We start from the raw sequence: 21,062 nt of genomic DNA, 5'->3' as shown, positions 1-21,062 counted from the left end.
AACTAAGAAAGAAAGTTTGAAAAACTCAAGACCACTTATTAAAGGACACTGAGTAGGTACTGAAAACTACCATTTTTAATCAGAACAAGCTGACTTTTCCCTGAGTTCCTTTTACCAAATAAAGAGTAGATGAGGCGTTGGCACTGTGGCATGTTGGTAAGCCACCGCCTACAGAGCTGGCATCCCACATGGGTTCTTGTTTAAGTTCAGGCTGCTCCACTTCTGATCCAACTCCCTGCTTAAGCACCTGGGTGATGGCCCAAATGCATGTGTACCTGTATCCACAAGGGAGACCTATTAAAAAAGTAAATGAGTCTCATGGATTATGAGGGTGAGGGTACATAGAAAATGGAAGTAGACAAATTTATTTTGCTGCATTTTGAAATCCACTCATGTTCGTCATAATTTAAAAATTTTTTGAAGATTCCCTCATATGCACCGATTTCAGTTTTTTCATCAAAATTTTACAGATTGTTTTTACAATTTGGCAAAATGAGTATATTATCTTCTTTATAAAGATTTTATAAAATTACATTAAAGTTCATCTAGAATACTCAACAGATACTGTCAGCAAATATCTGTAAAAGATGAATGGTTAAGAAAGATATAACTTACCAAATTTTATACAATGACCAAGTATTGAATGGCATAAGATCAGATAAATTGATCAGTGGAGGAGAGTAGATAATTCATAAAAAGCTTATTATTTCTGACAATATGTATTAGTAAATAAATGAGAAAATAATTTTATATTTGAGAAATGTTTATTGATTAATCAGTTAAATATCTTTTTTTCTTCTTTCTTTTCTTTTTTTTTTTTTTTTTTTGCCGGCACCGCGGCTCACTAGGCTAATCCTCCGCCGTGCGACATCAGCACACCAGGTTCTAGTTCCGGTCGGGGTGCCAGATTCTGTCCCGGTTGCCCCTCTTCCAGTGCAGCTCTCTCTGCTGTGGCCCGGGAGTGCAGTGGAGGATGGCCGAAATCCTTGGGCCCTGCACCCGCATGGGAGACCAGGAGAAGCACCTGACTCCTGGCTTTGGATCAGGGCGATGCGCCGGCCACAGCGCGCCGGCAGCGGCGGCCATTGGAGGGTGAACCAACGGCAAAGGAAGACCTTTCTCTCTGTCTCTCTCTCTCACTGTCCACTCTGCCTGTCCAAAAAAAAAAAAAAAAAAAAAAAAAAAAAAAAAAAGTTGAACTTTTAAGTAATACATTTATTAGAGGCATTCAATATTTATATATAAACATAAAATAATAGATTTGTAGGAAACCAAACACAAATTTAGTACTGGCCTCACCTTAATTGATAATGAGAAAACAGTCCTACTGGGGGGAAATATATATTGTGAGAAAAAGAGATAAATCTCTTCAGTTTACACAATGATTTTTAAAAACAATTCAATCAAAATGGGCAAAGTTTCAAATAAGCAACACACACAAATCCAAATGGCCAATAAACATGAAAATGATATTCTACCTTACTGATAGAATATATGCACTTATCCTAACAATGATATATTTCACCTTCACATATTGGCAAAATTAAAAATAATGTACATATTTGTTCACAAGAATGAGGGAGAATGTAGACTACTGAAATTCCTAGTGAAAATATAGCATGAGTTTTATGTACAGCAATCTGTCAATGCCTCTAAAGGGTGTTTAACATACATAGTTCCACTTCTGACCAAGTACTCTGACTGCTGGAAATCTACCTCAAAGTTTCTCACAAACTCTAGCAGACAAGGCTATGAGGGTGCTCCAGAAAGTTCATGAAAAGATGGAATCAAAAGTATATTTATTTTTTGATGCAAAAAATTTTAAATCCATGCCTACTTTTTTCTTAATATACGCATTTCTGTGAAATGTTTAAGAACCCTCATATATGAACAGTATTGTTTATTGCAGTATTTTTTACAATGGTAGAAAAATAGGTGGTTTGGAAGTTTAGGAATGTGTACTTCATAAAATATGAGGGAGCCATTAAAATAATGAATTAAAATTATAGCTTTTCTAGCTTCTTAATGTATCATTGACAAAAACTGTAAATGTTTAATGTATACAACATGATGTTTTGCGACACATGTACACAGTGAACTGATTAGCACAATCAGGATAATTAACATATCATCTCATGTATTTACTTTTATGAGTATGCACTAAGAACTCCCACAAGCTATACTCTTAGCACTTTTCAAGTGCATAAAACAATATCAGTAACTACAGTCACAATTCTGTACACTAAAGTTCCAGAACTTCTTTCACATAACAAACTGTGACCAACATTTCTCCATTTCCTTCATCCCTTAGCCCCCAGCAGTCATCATTCTATTTCTATTCAACTTTTCCAAATTCTGTACATAAGTGAGATCATGTGGTATTCCTCTTTCTGTGCCTAGCTGATTCCATTCAGCACTCAAGTTGTCACAAATGAAAATACTTCTTTCTCTTTTACAAGTTGAATATTATATACGTACATGTATGCACATGTAAATGTTATATATATATTACATATGTATTTTATACACATATATTTCATTTAATTAAGACTATTTACCCTTCAATGGACTTGTGAGTTATTTTTACATCATGACTACTATGAATAATGCTTCAATTATGGTTGGAGTACAGGTGTCTTATTTTTTTTTTCATTTTTTTCACATATTTATTTATTTGAAAGAGTTACAGAGAGAGATAGAGTCAGAAAGGGAGAGAGGTCTTCCATCTGCTGGTTCACTCCCCAAAAGACCATTAACAGCCAGAGCTGAGCTGATCCGAAGCCAGGACCTTCTTCCGGATCTCCCACATGGGTGCAGGGGCCCAAGGACTTGGGCCATCTTCTACTGGTTTCCCAGGCCATTGCAGAGAGCTGGACCACCAGGAAATGGAGCAGCTAGGACTCAAACCGGTGCCCATATGGAGTGCAAGCACTGCAGGCCAACCCATTGCACCATAGCGCCAGCCCCCCGGTGTCTTTTCATACTGATTTTGTTTTCCTTAGATTTATACCCAGAAGTTGGATTGCTATACCATATCAGAGGTTCTGTTTTTTAAATGTGGAAACTTCATAATGTTTTCAGTAACTGTTGTATTAATGTACATTCTCATCAAAGTTTCCCTTTTCTTTTTAGTAATAGCCACCCAAATACATGGAAGGTATGCTTTCCTGTGCTCTTATTTGCATTTCCAGCATAATTAGTGATGTTCAGCATTTTTCCTTATCTTTCTATGTGGCTAAATAGTTCTTTCTGGCCCCATATATAGAACAGATTATCCTTTCTCTATTGTCTGTTCATAACAACCTTGTGTGAAAGAGCAACTTAAGGTGACTTTGTGAATTTATTTATGGGTGGTCTATCTTGTCTCATTGGTCCATGTATATGTTTTTATTCCAGTAGGGATTACTGCAGCTTTAAAGGATATTTTGAATTCAGGTTAACGTTTTTTGGCTTTTCTGTTGTTGTTGTTGCTGCTGCTATTCAGGGTATTTTGTGATTCCATATAAATTCTAGGATTTTTTAATCTATTTATGTGTTTTTTTTTAAGTAGTTTCAATGGATAATTCCTAATTTTTCTTGCTGTGCTTAGCTTCAGCTGAAAAATGGGGAAAATCTTAGGCAGGTTCCCTTGTGTGGAAAGAATTACTTTCTCTTAATACTTTCAAAATTCATTGTGTTTGACTTTTGAGAATTAGATTATAATGTACATTGATGAAGATCTTTTAAAACTTAAGTACATTTTTGACATGTGTAACATTTGTACATTTATGTGGGGTACCATAAAATTTTTCAACACCAATACACTCTATGGACCAATCAAACCAGGCAACTGGATTCCCTTTCCTGATCTCTTCTTTGTGTTTTGAGCCTCTTGGCTCCTATCTTCTAGTTCTTTATAAGTATTTATACATTACTATGAAACATGTTTATCCCATAGTGCTATGAAATGCTAGAAATTGTTATGTCTATTTGACTATATTTTGGTACTCATTATCCAACTTCCCACTTTCCCCATTGTCTCCATACTTTTAAAGTCTAATTGGTATTCTAAGTTCAAATTGACAATTTTAACTTTCACATATGAGAGAGAACATATGGCATTTGCCGTTTTGTGTCTGGATTATTTCACTTACCAAAATGATCTCTAGTTCCATTCAGTTAGCTGCAAATGTTAGGATTTCATTCTTTTCTTATGGCTGATTGATATTTAACTGTGTGTGTATCTACTATATTTTCTTTATGCATTCTTCGACCCATGGACAAGTAAGTTGATTTCTTATCTTGGTTTTTGTGGGCTGGGCTATGGTTAACTTGGAAGTTCACGTATCTTCTTCATAGGCTGATTTAATTTATGTGGTTCTATCTTTAGAAATGGGATGGCTGGGTCATATGGTACATCTTTTTTTATTTTATTTTTTTAGGAATCCCCATGCTGTTCTGTATAATGGCTGTGCTACTTTACAACTCCAACAACAGCATTCAATTTCATCATATTCTTACCAAGTTTGTTATTTTTTATCCTTTGGAATAAAAATCTTTTTATTTAATCTATTTGGTTTTCTTTGGGCTTCATGAATCTGGATATTAATTTCCTTGTCTAGATTTGGGAACTTTTCAGTCTTTATTTCTTAGAATAAGCTTCCAGTTCTTTCTCTTCTCTTTCCCTGAGGTTATCATAACACATTTGTTAGTGTGCTTGATGGTGTCATGTAGTCATGTAAGTTATATAGGTTTGCTTAGCTCTTTTCATTCTTTCTGTTTCTCACTGTAGAATGTCAAAGGGCCTGTTATCACTGGTCGCCTTGATCAGTTCTCCTGCAGAAGCTTTGTATGGAATTTCTGTTGTTCTGTGATTGTGTTCTCCAGTTTCAGAATTGCTATTTGATTACTTTCTGTGGTACCTTTTAAACTTCTAATTTGTTACATGTATTGCTTCCCAATTTTATTTCTTTGCTTTCTCTTATAGCTCACTAAATCTATTTAAAATCATTATTTTCCATTCTTTGGCATGTAGTTTGTAGATCTCCATGTCTTTAGAGTGATTTCCTAGTGCTTTATTTTGTTCTTTTGGTGACATCATCTTTCCCTGTTGATAGGTGGTCCTTGTAGCCTTACTTAGGTGTCTGCATGTTTGAAGAAGTAGGACCCCCTTACAGATGGCCTTCAGCAGGGAGAGTTCTTCATTAGTCAGCCTGTCTTCAGATTCTGTGTGAACCAGTTGGAATTACAGAGACAGCCTGAGTTCCAGCAGCGGGTATGGAGTCCAGGACTGCAGAGGCCAGCCTGAAGCTTGGGTTTGATGTTGAATCTTCAGGGACTGCCCCTGGCACCATAGACCACTGAAGGAAGCCTCAGGTCTGGAACTGGGAGAACCTAATCAGCACTGGTGTATCCTGAACTATTGTCTGCAATGGTGGATCTAGAGCCTGGAGCTGTCAGGTACAGCCTGGTGCTTTGCCGTGTTGCCTGGGGTTTTAGGTCTGGAGTCTGGCTCCACAGGGACCAGGAGTGCATCAGAGGTCACTGCAGGATCCTGGCTGGGATCTGTATCAAAATTGGGTATTCACTGCAGTTTCCTTCCTCCACATGGCAAATCAATCAATCAATCTCTCTCTCTCTCTCTCTCTCTCTCTCTCTCTCTCTCTCTCTTCTCTCTCTCTCTCTTATGCACTGGGTAGATTTAGGAAAGGGGTGTCAGGGTAACATCAAAGTGTCCTTACTGTTATGGACTGGGTTTGGGGCTTAAAGTAATTTTTTAGGTTCTTGCCTTTTACTTAGAGGAGAATTTTAAATACAGGCCCAAACATGGCATGCAGTGTGATAAACTTTATTTACAAAGTGAGAAAAATACACAGGCATTAGGGCTTTATTTAGGTAGAATGGGGAAAAGGAAAGGGAATTATCAAAGCCTGCTCTGCCCATCCTGAGTCCATATGGAGGAGAGTGAGCTTCTGCTCTTCTTTGCTGTTTATTTGCTTTGGAAAAATGAACGTATTCACTTGGTGCCTCTCCTACATCCCAGGCAAGAGGAGGTACTTCCTGGGGAGTGGTCACCTGATTGACAGGTAGATGAACATGGCAACAGAGAGTGAAGTAGTTGCGGCTTCCAGCTCCGAAACTTAGAGTTATCTAAGCTTTCCCACAACATTCCTTTTCTCTTTAATGCCTCATCCTTTCTAATATCTTCACCACAGTAAGGTGCTGTATTCTCTCAGTTGATTCTTTAGCTATTGACAGGTGTTTCTGTGCATGGATCACTGTTCTTGTTGATGTTTTTGCTGGTGTTCAGCACTACAAACTCCTATCTCAGCATTTTGCCAATTTCATTTCCCAAACTATGTCTCCTTAGAGACATTTTCCATAATTACTGAGCATGTATGGGGCATGAATTATGCTTCTTGTATATGCTTATATAAACTTGAAAATAAGTACACAATATATTCAAACCTGAGTTTGGGAAAAGACTGTAATTGAGGGGCTGCAAAGTAGTATAGAAAATAGTACAGATTTTTAAGTGGAAAGATAGCAATAAAATGACATAACTATGAATGAAAGCCAGTCTTAGACTTATATCCCTAATCTATTGATTTTTGAATGGAACTGATTTTTGTATTTGTATAACATAAGGGTCTTGTTTCTTTTTTTTTAAAGATTTATTTATTTGAATGATGTTAGAGAGAGAGAGAGAGAGAGAGAGAGAGAGATCGACCGACTTCTATCTGCTGGTTCACTCCCCAAAGGACCACAGTAGCCAGGGCTGGGCCTCCCATGGAATGGTAGGAGGCCAAGTACGTGTGCCATTTTCTGCTTTGTCCCAGGCTTTTATCTGGGAGGGAGGGCAGCCAGAAAACAAACTGGAGCCCATATGGGATACAGTAGTAACATGGAGACAACCTGCTATACCTCAGTGCCGTCCTACTGTTCTGCATGTAGAGTGTTCTGAGGAGACTGTCTTCCTCCAGGGAGTGATTTTAGCTCATTTGTCAAAGATGAGTTGGTTGTAGATGTGTGGATTAATTTGGGGCCTCTAGACAGTTCCATCAGTCAGTATGCCTATCCTTGTACTTTTACCAGGATGTTTTGATTATAACTGCCCTCAAATAGTGATGCCTCTAGCTTTATTTTCATCATTTATTATCGATTAAGCTATTCAGGGTGTCCTGTGTTTCCATATAAATTTTATGGTAATGCAGGCACATGAACCACAAAAAGGATCTGTGTGGTCCTCAGTGTGAGAACGGAACTCTGTGTGATGACCCACCCCAGTTACTCAGGGAAACCTGAGCCTCTGAAATCGAAACAGATTGCCCAGAGACAGGGAAAGACAGGCTAATGTTGACGATTTATTTATATACTTTTTTATTTATTTGAAAGAACTGTAGAGACGGAGAAGTCTCTGATCCGCTGGTTCACTGCCCAAATGGTCACAATGACAAGAGCTGAGCCAATCTGAAGCCAGGAGCTTCTTCCTGGTCTTTCACATGGATACAGGGAACCAAAGACTAGGGCCACTCCCCAGTGCTCTCCAGGTGCATTAGCAGGGAGCTGGATTGAAAGTGGGGCAGCCAGGACTCAAATCAGCATCCATATAGGATGCAGGCACTGCAGGCTGGGGCTTTAACTTGCTGTGCTACAGCGCCAGCCCCAACTTGCTGATTTTGAATGTGAGAAGGTAACAGAAGAAAGGAGAGGAACTTTCACAACATTGTTAAATTTGCCTACCATGTTCCTTGGTCATGTGGATTTCCATATTGTCATAATTTATTGGGGATGTTTCACATATGGCATCTGTTCCTTAGGTGTTTGTTAATTATGGTTAAAGCAGATTTCAATGAGGATTCTGGATTGGACAAGGTAAGAATCATCTGCCTCTCTACCTTTCTATCTTCAGATGTCAGCACTCCTTTCTGGAATATTTGATTCTTTACAGGTATTAACTGAGGGTGGGGCTTAAGGTCTAATTGCATCATATCATGTAACAGTATATAGGAAGTGTGCATGATGAAATTCAAAAGCAGTATTGTGCACAGCTACAATGCACACCTCGATCACTGGTAGATGAAACTTTTTATCAGTGCAATACTTGTATAATATTTTAGACATGGAATTAGGAAAAACCAGGCTTCAATCTTCAAGCCTAACAAATCACGGAAAGGCAGAGCAATGGTGTGAGACACACAGAGAGAGATCTATCTGCTTGTCCACAGCAGCCAAGGTGGGCCAGGTCACAGTTCCTGAGATAACAGTCATCACTTATTTGAAATAAGTGTGGCATTGAGAATGTCAATTTAATTATGCCGTAACTCTGCTTAAATTTCTACAACTTGCCCTATTCCTTACAGAATGAAATACAGATTCATTTAAAGGATATTCAGATCCATCATCATTCAGTCCTTTTGTTTGTCTCTTCCTCTCTTGCTTTAACTCTTTCAACTTAGTAAGTAAATTTTTAAAATACAGAGAGATCTTCCATCTGCTGGTTCTCTCCCCAGATGGCTGCAGTGGCTGGGCCTCTGCCACTTTGAAACCAGGAGACTGGAGCTTTTCCCAGGTCTCCCCTGTGAATGGCAGGGGGCCAAGGACTTAGGCCATTGTCAGGTAGCTGGATCAGAAGTGGAGCAGCCAGGATGTTAACCAACACCCACATGGGATGTCAACATTGCAGGTGGCAGCTTTACTGGTCACACCACAATGCTGACCCAGATTCAGTCCCTTTCAAATCTTTTACTTATATTCCAATATTGCCACCTTATTTTATTGATCTTCAGAAATGCTGGGCTCTCTTATGCCTCTAAGTAATTCTGTTTACTAACTCTCCTGTCCTAACTCAAACTCTCCTGAAGGCTTCTTTTGCGTGCCCAAATACAGGAATATGTATCATGTTCTCATCAGCCTTATCTGTAGCTATATCATAGTAACTGTCGTATTATGATGTTTTTCTTCATAAATCTGTTTTCACACTAACCTGAATATTACTTGAGGACAAAATTCTTATTTATTGATATCTTAACACATAGAAGAGTAACAGACACATTATAGGTACTAATTAAAATTCTGAAAAATGAAACAAATTCAAATTTATTGCATGATATCTGCTTAAATTAAGATGTTGGGGCAGGTGTTGTGGTGTTAATATGTTGGAGTTGCCTCCTGCAATGCTGACATCCTCTGTGGATGCCGGTTTGAGTCCCAGCTGCTCTACTTCTGATCCAGCTCCCTGCTAAAGCACCTTGAAAAGAAGCAGCAGATGACTCAAGTCCCTGCACCCCTGCACCTAACATGGGAGACCTGGATGAGTTTCCTGGCTCCTAGCTTTGGCATTGAAGCCATTTGGGGAGTGAAACAGAGGATGGAAGATTTCTTGATTTCTTCCTCTTTCTCTCTATTTCTGGGTAACTCTGCCTTTCAAATCTTTTTAAAAAGTTGTTAAAATGATTTCCCATAAGAACAATGATAAATGAAGCAAATTCAAATTAGCAGAAAAGAAACTGTGTCCTTGGGTCTAAAAAAATAAATAAGAGATCAGACTGTGCTCACTCCAAATGGACTAATGTGACATTGTAACTCATGTAGGGTGCTTAGGGAAATCACATGGTTAAGATTTAATTATCTTCTTCAGATGGCAAAAATCAGTCAGAACTGTTACAGTGTCTATTTGACAAAATTAGATATTTCTTTTTTACTTGGTTTGCCTTGAGGCTATGGATTTCTCTTTTCTATTTTAATGACATTGTTTTCTAAAACTTTATTTTTGTTTATTTGAAAGGCAGAGCAATGGTGTGAGACACACACACACACACACAGAGATCTATCTGCTTGTCCACAGCAGCCAAGGTGGGCCAGACTTAAGCCAGGAGCTCAGAACTCCATCCACATCTCCCACTGGGTGTCAGGGCACAACTACAGTAACAGGAAACTGGATTGGAAGTGGAGCCAGGAAATGGACACATGGATGTGGGCATTCCTAGTGATACTTAAATCACTGTACCATAATGCTTGCCCATGAAGTTACTTTTGATGGTATATTTGTCATCACCATGTGAAGCTACTGAATGAAAAGACAGTGATTCTAGGTGAGCAATGCCAATGAATGAAACTCCTCTAGGGAAATGTTTGAGTACATTTACCTCTTTTGTAGATTATAGCTGCAATATATTCCCCTTTTAGAAAGGAATATAAAGAACATATATAGAGAGACAACATTAATGTTAAAATTTTATGAGTATGACGTTTTCAAAATATTGAAATATTTCAAATAATTATTTATTCTAAATATCCAGAAGTATTCTTAAATAATCTAGGGTAAATAAAAATGAATCAAAAGAGATTTAAAAAGAAATAGAAATATCAATAATATTTAGCATATTGATATTTCTAAGTGTTAAACTGAATTCAGTGATTAATGTTTTTGATTCAGATGGATATTTTTAGAAAATTTATTTCATTCAATTAAATGTGTTTGTTCTAGTTATATAGCAAGTGATTAAGATTTTCTAGAATTAATTACTCAGTTTATTTTAGAGGTAGAGATAAGGCCACAGAGACAGAGTCAAGCATCTCCCTAAAGATTATCATGTGCTGATCACAGCCCAAATGCCTGCAATGGCCAGGGCTGGACCAGGCCAAACCTAGGAGGCAGGGACCCAAATACATGAGCCATCTCTTGCTGTGTCCCAGGCTCCACACTAGTGGGAAGCTGGAACTATAAGATGCGCCTGGACTCAACCAGCTTCCTAACTGCTAAGCAAAAGGCTCATGTTGCAGGCTGTTTATTAACAGTAGGTTACTGTAGTCTAGAAACTAAAACCCTTACCCTTTGGTGACAGTCTAGGAGGAAGCAGAGCAGTACAGTGAGTAACGCCCACATTATGGAGTTCTCTGGTTGTGGACTTAGGTATCATATCAACTGTGTGCTTAGCGTTAGTGTATCTCTTTAGGTTTGGGTTTGTTTGCCTACAAAAAGCTAACAATTATGGTAAATTACCAGATTGCTGTGAAGATTGTATATCAAAATACCTGCAAATTGTTTAGGGGGGGTTATGACTAGGAGTCAACACAGAAATATATTCTAGTTGAGAATGGTAAATGCTCAGCTTCCTAATTTACATTTGTGTAGGTCATGAGTCTAAAAGGTAAAGTGGGAGTAAAATCACAGCAGAATGAGTCCTGAATTTCAACAATCATTGTAAAAGTCACTAAATTTTTTTTTTTTTTGACAGACAGAGTGGACAGTGAGAGAGAGAGAGACAGAGAGAAAGGTCTTCCTTTGCCATTGGTTCACCCTCCAATGGCTGCCGCGGCCGGCGCGCTGCGGCCGGCGCACTGCGCTGATCCGATGGCAGGAGCCAGGAGCCAGGTGCTTTTCCTGGTCTCCCATGGGGTGCAGGGCCCAAGCACCTGGGCCATCCTCCACTGCACTCCCTGGCCACAGCAGAGGGCTGGCCTGGAAGAGGGGCAACCGGGACAGAATCCGGCGCCCCGACCGGGACTAGAACCCGGTGTGCCGGCGCCGCTAGGCGGAGGATTAGCCTAGTGAGCCGCGGCGCCAGCCAGTCACTAAAAATTTTAACTCTTTTCTGAATATAAAAGAATCAAGCAAAGAGGTGGCTATAAAGAGATGATTTTTGGTTCAAAGATAAGAAAACTCTACATTTATCAGAATAATCTATCCCCAAATGGAATGAATTATCTCATGAAGTAATACGTTCTCCACCATCATATTTACCAAGTGCCATTGAAGACTGTTTGCAATTGTTGAGATATTAAGATATTTAATAATTTAGGAATACATAGCAGTATGTAGTTGATTCAACCAGAGCTGTGAAAAGCCACCAACACACAAAGAAAAGCCCAAAATCAAGTTTTACCTGTTACTTTACCAAACTGTCTGTGTTCTCATACATTTTAAGCTAATTTTACAACTTACTCACCACTATATCAAGCTATTGATTTCCCAAGAATTGGCCATCAATTTATTTTTCTGCTCCCCTAAAGAGAAATAAACAAATCAAAATCATTTCATATTATTGATGAAAAGGCTCTGTGCTATTATTCTCTATCAGTTTTCTTATTATCTGAGTTTCCACTTTAAGTTCTGGAAACAATATGGCTTTTCCTACTATCGGGTACACTCAGCAGCACATATTTTGTACTTCTGTCAGCATAAGACACCAGGATGAAAGGTCCATCATTGATTATTTCTAAACAGGTCATAGAGTTTGGCACCAGAAATAGCAAGAATGGTACCCTAGCTTTATCCAATATGGCTTTGGGGAAAGGTAACCTCTCTGTCTCAGCTTCCTTGTTGATTGGTGGGGCTAAAATCCTTATTTCACAGGGAAATTATGGGATCATACTTTATCACACCTAGAATGTTGTTTAGCATCTTTAATATTAATAAAGCACATTTGTATTGATCTACTCCCCTTGTTACCACATTATCTTGATGTTTCTTATCTGTTAACAACTTTATATGTTACAGAAGAGAATTGGCGGCATAGAAGTTAAGAGCCAGCATAAGTTAAAACTGTTTACTTAAAACATCACCTTTCAGGGAGGAAAAAACTGAGGACCCATGTCCTACGGCTAAACACGGGCAGGAGATGCATATTCCACAATCTAACTACCAGTCCGGTGCTGTTTCTGCAACACATACTATGTCTTCTAATGTCTCCATTTTGAAAGAGATGTTTTGGGTCTGTGTTGTGGTGCAGCAGGTTAAGCCAGCACCTGTGACTGTGGCATCCCATATGAATACAGGTTGCAGTATTAGTTGTTCCACTTGTGATCCAGCTCCCTGGTAATGTCCTTGGGAAAGCAGCAGAGGAGAACCAAGTACATGGGTCCCTGCTACCCACATGGGAGACCCAGATGGAGTTCCTGGTTCCTGGCTTTGACTTGGCCTAGCACCAGCCATTACTTTCCTGCTCCGTAACTGTATTTCAAGTAAATAAATAAGAGCTTTGGATTCACCTATGTTGAATAAGTGCCTAAAGCAAATCACAGTCACTCTGATTTTCCATTTTTTTTTCACCTAAATTTAAGAGCAGTCATGAGTGTTTCATGGGGCTTTAGTAAATATTTGAAATAAAACATAAAATGTTCTTACAACATCAATTTCCACATTAAAAATTCTTGTGAAATGTTAGCCAATAAGAAGCCAGTCCCAAAAAACAAATACCATGTTTTCTCTGACTTGCAATAACTAATAGATGAAATACAAAAATTGTAATGTATATGCATGAAATTGACATATTGATATTTGATTATTTTATATAGCCACTGCCTATACTCCCGAAGAATAGTTGTTTTTCCACTTACTGTTTGGCAAGTTCTTTACAATCACAAGCTTAATCCTCCACTAAATAAATTATGTCATTGAAAAAGTTAAAAATAAGAAAGAAAGGAGAGAAGGGGAATGAGGAAGAGAGGATGGTATCACTATGGTCTTAAAACTGTGTTCATGAAATACAAAAATCTCCCTTTATACAAATAGATAATTATAATGTTAAAAATAATAGAGATATCATAGCCAAGTCAACAAGGAGCTGGGAGACAGGAATTTCTCCTAGTTCTACCTAAGTTCCATCAATGTGGTACTTGCTGTTCACATAGCAAGTAGCTTCTCTGATAGGAAAACATCAGCATGCTCCCACTTCCACCTTCAGTTGCTACTAAATAAAATCACAAACTACTCCCTTTAGCATTTCCAAATTCTGGTTCTTTCCACACTTCTAATAAATCTTGTCCTCAGGAATGCCTTTGTGGTGCCTGATTCTATTTCTGGTCCAGCTCTGATTCCTGGGTTCATGGGAAGATGAGTGCCACACACCCAGGGTTGAGATCTTTCAAAAATCTTTTTGGTGATTGTTGCTGTCTCCTAGGACTCCTGACTATTCTGTTGAATTAACTTAACACTCATAGCTAAACCCAAACTGCCAAGTGTTTCAAGAAATTCAGAGTTCTGGGGTTTAAACCTCTAATCTCTAACACCAAACATGATATGCACAGTGTGACAGCATAGGCCAACTGAGTGCGGCTGATTCTGTTGTTCTGCTATCCCCTCCACCTCACAAGCTGCTCTCTGACCTACAGTGTCGGTTCATTTAGGTATTTTATTATTTGCTAAATATTTCTGCTAGGAAAAGTGGCTATAGGGTAACTTCTTAATAGGAAAAAAAAATTCTTGTGAGTTTTGCATAGATGCAAAGACAAGTTTCCACGAGGATTAAAAATTAGATTTAAATTTTTAGTTCGGATATTGAAAACAGCTATTCATTTGTATCCTGCTCCTAATGCCATGCTTCCCAGCAGTAGCCACAGCACTTTCAGAATGTTCCTTAGCTCTGGCAGCTGCTGTCTTTTGCCCTTCCCTCATTTATGAACTGTGTAACTTCAAACCTCTTCTTCATCTTTGAGACAGACTGATATACATAGATATCGGTGTAGATACTGACACACATTGATAAAGACTGTAATTTAAAGTTTCCTCTGGAATTGACCAGAGCTGGTTTCAGTTCACTTGCTGTTTTGCATTGTGACTTGCATAAATGGCCTGGTCTTGTCTCGGTTTCCTCATTTTGAAATGTTACTAGAACAGCAGTACCTGATTTGTAAAGTGAGGAAGATTAAATTATGCATGTAAAATGCATATTAAAAGACTTTGCACAACACTTTCCATGTATGATACTCAGCAATTTTATTTGTAAACTACAACTCTTATCCTAGTGCGGTTGACATGGGATAGGACTTGAGGAATCAAAGGTATAAAAAATTTTGAACTCCAGGCTGCACTAGTCCAGGTATGATTTTGTTTCACTGACATTTGTGGACATAGGACAAGGAATCTGAGCTTATTATGGGCCTAGGAGGAGGCTTGTAGGGAGAGACTATACCTCTTCGTAGGCACTTCCCCAGTTCACACTGCAGAGTTGGTACACACTGGAGTTTGGAGAGTACTGTAACAATGCATCAGTAAGAACATATCAACAGTGGACCTAAGGCAAAGCACAATTTAGGGTGCTGTCTAGACCTGAAACAACAGAAGCATACATAAGTTCAGAGAAAACAACCAGACAGGTTGGAATTTCTGGAAGCACAGCCACAAACAATACTAGGTAAATACATCTTTCAGTGCTTAGATAAAAATACACCAAGAAGCATCAAGAATTTCCAGGAAACCATGACCTAACTTAAATAGCAAAATGAGATGCTGGAAAGCAACAAACTAGGAAATGAAATTTCTCAAATACTCAAATCAGGTTTTCAAAATATGTTTTGAAGGAAACTCAGTGAAATTCAAGAGAAAACAGAAAAATAAATTCAATATCCTAACAGGGATTTCATAGAGTGATAAAAGTAATTAAACAAAAGCAATCAGAACTAAAAAATACACTAAGTGAAATTAAAAATGTGATACAAGGATAGATGAAAAAGAATCACTGAGTTAAAAGACAAGCTGTTTGAGAAAACACAGTTGGAGGAGGAAAAAAAAAAAAAGAAACCAATGAATGAAGAAAGCTTACGGCAAATGCAGGATAGCATGAAAAGAGCAAGATTCAAGTGATCAGGATTCAAGAGGGGCTTGAGAATGTCACAGGGTGGAAAGCATTTGGGAGGTAATGACAGAAAACTCCCCAAAACTAGAAGAGGATACAACCATCTGGGTACAGGAAGGTCAAAGGCCACTTGCCAGATTCAACCCAACAGTGTCAACACCAAAGGCATAAAATTAAACTAAGATTCAAGATAAAGAGAGGATCCTTAAAGTTGAAAGAGCAAAGAAGCCAACAGCACATAAAGGGGCCTCCATTCATCTCGCTGAAGACTTCTCAACAGAAACCTTATAGCTGGACAATAGAGGTGAGACTTTTATACTACCGAAGGGAAAAAATAAAGAATACTCCACCCAGCAGAGCGTTCTTTCAGTTATGAGAGATACAGATAAGAACATTCAAGAAAAACAAAAACTGAGAGAATTTGCTGTTACCAGACCTTTGTTACAAGAAATGTGAAACAGTTAAAAAAAAAAAAAAACTGAAAGAGAAGGTAAATATCAGAAGGCAGAAAAGAAACAGTAAGATTAACTGTACAAATGGAGACTGTTCTAATATTCTAAACATGGTGTGTAAACTAGTTATATCTTTACTGTGAAGAAAATTATCACTAAAATTGATATTAAGACACAGGTAATATTGAAAGAGGTTAAATGTAACATCATAAAGTTGAACTGTATGGAGGAATGGAGCTCAAATACAGAGCACTATATTAGGATTTCTTATATCTTTCCCTTTATAATAAACATGAAGTTGCTACCATTTCAAGATAGCTTTTTATAGCCAATGAAGCTTTGTGCAAGCCTCATGGTAATAACGTACAAGAACATATGAAACATTTAGCAAAAAATAATAAATAAGAAATTTAAGGACAGCACTAGAGAAAATCACTTGTGAAAAAGTACAGATTTTAAGAGAGTGGGAGAGAAAGAGCTACAATAAAGACAACAAAACAAGTATCAAAATGGCAGGAGTAAGACCTTACCTATCAATAAGAACCTTAGGGCCAGCGCTGTGGCTCACTAGGGTAATCCTCTGCCTGTGGTACTGGCACCCTGGGTTCTAGTCCTGGTTGGGGTGCCAGATTCTGTCCCGGTTGCTCCTTTTCCAGTCCAGCTCTCTGCTGTGGCCTGGGAAGGCAGTGGAGGATGGCCCAAGTCCTTGGGCCCTACACCCGCATGGGAGACCAGGAGAAGCTCCTGGCTACTGGCTTCGGATCAGCGTGGTGCGCCAGCCACAGTGGCAATTGGGGGGGTGAACCAACGGAAGGAAGACCTTTCTCTCTGTCTCTCTCACTGTCCACTCTGCCTGTCAAGGCACTAAATTCACCAATTAGAAGACACAGCATAACCAATGGATTAAAACTAGAACTAAATGCTTATTAGCTTACAGCAAACTCATTTTACCCCTAAGTATGCATACAGACTGAAAGTGAACAGCCGGAACACAAATCATGATTAGCCGTACTTCTATTAGATAAAATACGTTTTAAATCAAAATCTGTAAGATACCAGGAAGGTCATCATATAATAAAAAAGGGCTCAATCCAGCAAGAGCAAATAACATCTATAAATACATATGTACCCAATATTGGAATACCAAGATCTATGAAGCAGATTTTAATAGAACTTAAGGGAAGACACTTACATTGCAGAGGAGAGGACATTAAAACCCCATTTTAAAAAAAATGGCTAATCTAGACAAAATTCAACAAATATACAGCATCCTAGATCAACTGGGCCTAACAGATACCTACAGAAATTTGAATTCCACGGCGGCAGAAAGCATCTTTTCAACAGCTCATGGAACATTTTCCGGATACGTCACAGACAAGTCACAATACAAGTCTTAACAAATTTCAAAGGAGAAAATTTCTATCAGAAAATCTTTGCTGACCAAAATGCAATAAAACTAGATTTGAATGACAAAATGAGCTTTTGAAACATACAAATGCCTGGAACTTAAATAGCTTATTTATGAACAATTAATGGGTCAAGGAAGATAGTGTGTGTAAAATTTTAAAATCATCTGAAAAAGAAAACACAGCATCTCAAGGCCTGTTTGATACAGCAAAAGCAGTGCTAAGCATAAAGTTTAGGCATTCATTACTGCAAATAAACAATATAAAAACGTAAACAACTTAGGAACCGTTAGGAACTAAAACACATGAACAAATCAAAGCCAAAAATCATAGAAGGAAAACAAAATAAAACACAGAGCACAAAGAAATGACATAGACAAAAATATTTTTAAAAAATCAAATGAAGAGCTGGTCCTTTGAAAAGATACAGTTGATAAACCATAGACTGAGAAGACCAAAGTAAACTAAAAAAGAAAAAAAAAAAAAAGAGGATTCACAGAATCAGAGATGAAAATAGGGAGGAGGAAGAAATAGAGATTGTCCATCTCTGGTTCACTCGCAAATGCCTGCAACCACCAGGAATGGGTTAGACCCATCCCATCCTGGAGCCTAGACTTCAACCCAAGTCTCCCATGTCGTTAGCAGGAAGCAAGCACTGGAGCCATCATCTGCTGCCTTGTACAGTGCATACCAGCAGGAAGCTGGATCTGAAGCAGAGGAGCGACTCCAACCCAGGCACTCCAACAGAGAATAAGGGCATCCCAAGGTGCAGTTCAATCTATTGTACCCCAAAACCTGCCCCATACACAGATATTTTAAATGCAGTGTTTTATGGACACTGCTCTCTCCCTGCTCCAGTCCCCTGCTTACATGATGTGAACCTCAGGCAATTTAAGGATGAGCTGCCTGAGTTTTCTTACCCGAGCAGAATTTACAGTGTTGTCATTTTCTCAGTCTATGGCTTCTCAAAAGTAATGCCAAGAATACAGCAGGTAGGGTAATGAGGGTATGCAAAAATGTAGTGTTCTACCTAGACTGGTTTGGCTGATACATGAGGAGAAAGAACAGAGCAACAGAACCGGTAGTTTCTGTTGAGCGTGGAAGGGTCTTTTAAACATTCACACAGAAATTCCTTTGTGAGTTAATTTATTTCCTAAAGTCCATCTCTTCCTCTCTTTCCTAGACTTTACTCAGCATATGATGCCACCTGTAATTATTATTTATTTTTGCATCAGTTTTTCTCATTATAATGCCATTATCCTAGAGGCACTTTTAACAGACTCTTTAAACCTTTTGCTCTGCCTAAGTAGATTGCTTTTTTGTCCTTGGCTCTCCTTGCTGTTGTGTCGAAACAAAGTAAGCCACTTTGAGTCTTGCTGTTTTCTTCCATTCTCCTCTCTTTTCTTTATTAAAGTCAGGTCAGTCTCTCCATTTCTTCCCAAATGCATTAATTTACCTCATGTTTCTTCCTGGCTCTCATTAATAGTTCCTCCTCTTTGACATTCAGCTCTTTCTGAATGTGGCTTCAAAGTTAAAATTGCTTATACATGTCTAGATGCTAAAGAATATTTTGCTTCCCCCTTCAACCTGTACTTGTATCCACAAAAGATAGGTAAACATAAGGTAGATTAGATGACAGACAATGATAGATGATCGATTGATAGACATTATTAAGCAAGAATTCTCCTTCTGCAGAAGATAGGAAGATCTGATGTGTCTATTTTTTGTAATTTGTTTAAGCAGCATACTTTATGACACAGTTTTAAAATATGCTCAGAATTGAACCACTTTGACCATTTCTGTTACCTCTGTTCTAGTTCTGGGTGAAGTGCTCTTTTTTAACAGCAGTCAGAATGATTCTGATGAAAGCATAAATTGCATTATGTCAGTCTTTCCTTGGAAACCTTCAATGGAATATTATCAAAAAAGAGAAACTTTTCTTGCTCTATAAAATACAACCCTGCCCCACCTTGCCTCACTAACATTATTCATTGTTACTTTATCCACTGCATGAACACTGGATGTCCAGGTGTTTCCCCGCACTTGGCCTAATGTCACTACAAGGCCCTTGTATATGCATGTCCTCTTGAACTTTCTTCCCTAAATTTTTTTTCAGATGTATGTATTTATTTGAAAGATAGAGTTAGAGAGGAGAAACAGGAAGAGATCTCCTATCCACTGGTACACTCCCAAAGTGGCTGTAATAGCCGGGGCTGGGCCAGGCCAAAGTCAGGAGCTAGGAGCTTCTTCTGGGTTTCCCACATGGCTGCAGGGGCCCAGGAACTTGGGCTATCCTCTGCTGCTTTCCCAGGTGCATTAGAAGGGAGCTGGGTCAGAACTCAAATAGCAAGGACTTGAGCAGATGTCCATATGGGATGCCAGCACTGCAAGCCATGGCTTAAACTTCTGTGCCACAGCGCTAGCCTCTTTTCCTTAAATTACCCACGCGGTGCCCCTCTCGCTTCTTTCGGTGTGTGTGTGTGTGTTTTTTTTTTTTTTTTTTTGACAGGCAGAGTGGACAGCGAGAGAGAGAGACAGAGAGAAATGTCTTCCTTTGCCGTTGGTTCACCCTCCAATGGCCGCCGCGGCCGACACACCGCGCTGATCCGATGGCAGGAGCCAGGAGCCAGGTGCTTCTCCTGGTCTCCCATGGGGTGCAGGGCCCAAGCACCTGGGCCATCCTCCACTGCACTCCCTGGCCACAGCAGAGAGCTGGCCTGGAAGAAGGGCAACCGGGACAGAATCCGGCGCCCCAACCGGGACTAGAACCCGGTGTGCCAGCGCCGCAAGGCGGAGGATTAGCCTAGTGAGCCGCGGGGCCGGCCTGCTTCTTTCGGGTTTTAACTCAAGAAGCTGTTCCTCTGAGATGCCTTCCTTAGCTACCTCTAAAATTTCAACTCCCCAGCACTGACACTTTCTATTCCATTTCCCTTCTAGGCTTTTTCTTTTAAATTCTTATTTAACAAGTGCTGCCTTTCTTATCTTCTTTATTTTCTGTGACCCTCAGTAAACTCCAAGATGGCAGGAATATTTGTCCTGTTTTGTTTGTTATTATTTACCACTCCTCATCTTAGCACCTGCACAAAGCAGGCTCCAATTAATCCTGGTCAAGTGAATGAGTGAATGTTTAAGTGAGATAGTCTGTGCCAGTTCCTTGGCTCAGCGCATGATACCTGGGAAGAAGATGAGACAACTGTTTCTCTTTATTCCTTCTCTTCAAAGATCCATTGCTCCACAGTATCCTAAAGGTGTGCTGCCCACGCTACAATATAATTGCAATCCAACCTGTTGAACTTTGTTTCTCAACTATTTTTGGAAAGACACTCCATTTATAGTATCAGGGGAGATCTTTTGTACAAGCCAAGTGTTTAATGGCTCATTTTAAAATGAAAACTAAAATAAATGACAGAGGCAGCCCAGCAGTCCAGTACAGCCATAGAGTAAAAGTGTAAATGAACATGCTCAGCAATCAAATATATTTCAATTCTAGCTTTCTAGGGATTCTGTGCAAGCAAAACCAAGGCAAATTTTGTATAAAACTTACATCAGGATGTTCCCTTATTTATTACTCTTATCTGTCAAAAAAGTTAGATAAGCACTGACCAAATTTTGTAAGCCCTGAAAAATTGTGCATTTATTTTTATTCA

At 38.9% G+C, this 21,062-nt stretch overlaps 1 long non-coding RNA gene across 8 annotated transcripts in view; it reads left to right on the top strand.

The window, feature by feature from the left end:
- Positions 1–21,062, top strand: part of LOC149126095 (uncharacterized) — a 224,054-nt gene that overhangs the window by 143,176 nt on the left and 59,816 nt on the right. The window contains exon 4 of one of the 8 annotated variants that reach the window (XR_016235352.1): positions 7,800–7,818. The exons of 5 other annotated variants lie outside the window; for them this stretch is intronic. This is a non-coding gene — a long non-coding RNA (uncharacterized LOC149126095). Of the gene's footprint in view, positions 1–848; positions 1,129–4,421; positions 4,441–7,799; positions 7,819–21,062 lie in introns of those variants that run through there. 2 more of the 8 variants (XR_016235353.1, XR_016235351.1) reach the window with 2 other exon arrangements.

This window comes from Oryctolagus cuniculus, chromosome 6, assembly GCF_051225735.1.
Source record: "Oryctolagus cuniculus isolate XC-2025 breed Fujian yellow rabbit chromosome 6, ASM5122573v1, whole genome shotgun sequence".
In the NCBI taxonomy this organism is placed as follows: domain Eukaryota; kingdom Metazoa; phylum Chordata; class Mammalia; order Lagomorpha; family Leporidae; genus Oryctolagus; species Oryctolagus cuniculus.
This window is presented reverse-complemented; position numbering and strand designations above follow the sequence as displayed.